We start from the raw sequence: 3,995 nt of genomic DNA, 5'->3' as shown, positions 1-3,995 counted from the left end.
ATCTGTACTGCCAGTGGTCAGTCAGCTCTGAAATGAGCTGAACAGATGATCAAATTCCAACTGAAATGTTCGGCTGAATTTTTGTGTAGAGCTACACACCTATACATCAGTCTTAAACTTGCAAATCATTGGATCATCTGGTGGCCAGTCCAGGGAACCACGCTGAGGACATAGCTGAAGGTGATGACTGATGTTGTGACATCACAGAGTTATATAAGCCCTGACGGCTTAATTTAAGGCACAGTTACTAATACAGGCTGTGTATATGAGCATTGTGGTTCTTTTTGCCTTGTCTAAGCCATGATGAATGTTTTCACAGGAAACACCCATGTCTGACTGACAAAAAGCTATTAACAGATAGATGAAGCCTGTAATGTCACATATCCCACGTCTGGTAAGGGTTTAAGAGACACATTTCCATAAAAACGTCCTTATTGACCTCTACAACTAGAGACATGCTGAATGTCATTAGCACATTAATACTCAGGCAACAGTGATATTAGAATGGAAAATTAAAGCACATTTCCATGTCCACTGCATCATGTTTTACCCCTTCACTGAGCAGTCTGTTCCCAGAGGCCTGCAGGCACCAATCACATGGGTAAGAGAAGGTTAAATACATTCACATCTAGTACAGGAACAACTCCCATGGGAAGTCAGAGGTTAATTCCTTCGCCACAGACCACCCTAATAGCAGCTGCTTAAAGGGGGAGAGCATTACTCATTTTCTTACTGAACATAGATTTCCTCCAGAGAATTCAACTTCATTACTAACGTTCACTCGTCCACTGCTATTCTACAAGCTAAGGGGATAAAAATATAGACTCCTTATACGTTCCTTATCTCCATAGGTTCCTTAGAATTGATTACTTTTCTTATTGACCTCTGTAGTGTAATTGTACACGCCAGTGACTTACCATGTATGTCAGTAGCAGTAAGGTGTTGAATATTAATGTTAAATGGGTGGATTTACAGTATAAAAATCCCTCAGCTGGTTGCGCTTGGATATAATCTTCATATTGTAGCAGAGTATTGGCTTTGAAAATGAATTTCACCCCAGTCTGTAAAAATCTAAAGACCACTGGTCCATTTATTGTATGGATGCACTGTTGAGTGTGATGGAAAAGATGTTCCCCAATTAACTCAAGCAGCATACAAAGATAAATCATTCAATAAAAATGAAAACAGAGCACCATCCTGTGTACTGTGTCTGCAGCATTAGCATGAATGATCAGTAGCATGGGCAGAGTGTTAGCTGTCAGATTATAAAGGACACTTCATTGAGCTGCTGGAGTATGATTGATGATCTACTGTAAAAGGTTATCTGATTGATCAGCTGGTGGTGCGTACGACTTCAGTGTTCTGTCTGATGCTGCAAGTCTGACTTGATTGGAGGGTGTCACTATTTCCAATGTAACATCATTATTAAACCCTGACACACAACCTCTTTTGAGTGCTGAAAGAAGAAAGTATGTCAGGAAACAATGTCATACCCTGCAAATTGAAAATGTACTTAATCAAACCAGTAAGTAGTTCAGGCCTTTCAAAGTTTGTAGCTTTAATGATAGTGTCATCAGATCAATCAGTGTAACTTTAAACACTACTACATGTCGTTTCTGTCAGACTTATGATTCTTGGCTTAATTATAGAACATCTGTAAGGACAAAATACTTCATCTACTGATGCATCTGGAGGGGAGCAGGCTTAGAAAGCGCTCAGGGATTTTAACTGTGTGGCTCTGTAATTGGCAGTGTACTGTATGTGTGTCAGTTCACTACTTCACTCTAGACTGCAATATCTCAACAACTATTGGATGGATTATCATGGGATTTGGTACAGACTTGCTCATGTTCCTCACAGGACGGTTCAGGATGATGTTTTAAAGGTGCTATTTGTAAGTTTTGCATTGGCATTAACAGCTGTTTACTTAGCAGTCTAGAAGAAATATTATGCGTTCAGCATGCTAACCAGCTAGCCGCCGCCTTTCTCGTCACTTTTTGACAGAGACTCACTGTAGCCTCCTCTCGTCACTGAAGATGTAGCGATGCTCAGAGGGAGTATTATAACCTCTTGTATTGTGGAGACAGTGCTGGCCAAACCTCTTGTCAAATGACAATCACCACCACCCAGTCCCAGCAAGGAACCATGTTCGGCAACACAGAAAACGTACAAATAGCTAATTAAGTGCTAATTAGCAAATGTTATCATGTTAACAAACCAAACCTGTGTGACAATAGAAGACATTATCCCTGCTAAACATCAAAATGTTAGCATTGTCACTGAAAGCATGGTTTAGCGTGCTGATGTCAGTATTAGGCTACTTTTTAATGCTAATTGTGTTCAGTTTAACCAACAAATGTTAGCGTGCTATGACACAAAACTAAGATGGATACCTTTGTAGCTGAAAAAAACCCATAGACTTCGGGAAGAGGGAGCCAGAAGTGCTAAAATGCTAAGTTAAGTTAATGCTAACTAAGGTTTTAGGACTCATTCCTGCAGCACAGAAGTGCCTATATGGATGCCTTACACTAGTCAAAGACCATTTTTCAAAGTAATTAAACCTTTTTCCCCCCAAGTAATTATAAACTCTGCACCTGTCATTGAATTGGAGCTGTAAGAATTTCCTCAGAAAAAGTAATCCAGCTCATACGGAACGCAAGTCTGTTATTTGTAATTCCCAGAAACTGCTGGCACATCTGGAGAACGAGGTTTCTTATTTCAAGGAAACAAAATGTTTTTATTCTAATCTATGCTATTCTATTGAATTCTCAGATATAAGCACGAAACGATAGCAGGTATATGAATGAAACGTCCTCGACATGACAAGTTCACACAAGCATAAAGATGCACTGACACAATTATACGACCGAATGTTAAACTGAATGAATAACCTCTCCAATAAATACATGAGCAGCACCATGCTGTGTGTGTGAGTGTGTGTGAGTGCGTGTGTGTGTGTGTGTGTGTGTGTGTGTGAGTGTGTGTGTGTGTGTGTGTGTGTGTGTGTGTGTGTGTGTGTGTGTGTGTGCATGTCCTTTTCCATGTTCATCTGTCATGTTTCCAATCCAACAAGGTAATATTGCTGTGAGGTTTTCTGGTGGCTGCAAATCCCATTTTCCCTCTAATGTCGCCATTTTTCTCCTCATCCCTACCCCCTTCCTCCTCCTCCTCCTCCTCCTCCAAACACTTAAACAGCAGGAAGGCATTCATCTAGCACACTTTAAGATGGCGGCCGCAGAATGTTAAACACGTCTACTGCTCTTGTGTTTCTCCACTTTTCTCTTTTTCATCTTGTGGTGATTGACGCCCCCTCTTGTGGCGTCGTCATGTTGTCTTTTCTCCTTCCCCTCCTCCTCTCATTCTCCTTCATTGCAGGTGATTTACATAGGTAGCTTTCTTATGTCCTCCTTGCGTTCTTTACATCCCTCCTCCTCCTCCTTATTGCTGGTGATTGACACTTGAGAAGCCACCGCTGTTTAAAGAGTTTTTCTCTCCCCACACACTGAAGGGCTCTCTAACTAATGATAATGAATGTAATGTGTGTGTGTGTGTGCGTGCCTGAGACAGAGATGTCCATGACTGGAAGAGGAATTGAGGAGAAAGAAGATGTGAATTATTCAGGAGGGAGACTCACTCAGAATGACTCTCTCTGAAGTCTGCTGGAGTGGTTTTGTTCTCATAATAAGGAGGCTGCTGTGAATCACAGGTCCATGATGAGGTTTTAGATATGTGAATTAAAGAGATACTCGGACCAAATGATTTCATTTAAAACTCAGCAGGAGTTGGTAATGGGAGAGGAGAAAGGATACATCTATTTATTTTCTCATTGTCTTTCTCAAAAATAATGAGATAGGCAAGTGTCTCTTTATTTCCGCACATTTTCTCTCCATGTAACGCATCCTGCCTGTCTCTCCGTCTGCGTTTCTGTCTCATTCTAATCTTTATCCACCCCTGCCCCTGTCAGTGTCTATTTTTACTCTGACCAAAGAACAGAC

This window comes from Trachinotus anak, unplaced genomic scaffold (assembly GCF_046630095.1).
Source record: "Trachinotus anak isolate AG129_WGS33_773 ecotype Australia unplaced genomic scaffold, CSIRO_AGI_Tana_v1 ptg000033l, whole genome shotgun sequence".
Taxonomy (NCBI): domain Eukaryota; kingdom Metazoa; phylum Chordata; class Actinopteri; order Carangiformes; family Carangidae; genus Trachinotus; species Trachinotus anak.
This window is presented reverse-complemented; position numbering follows the sequence as displayed.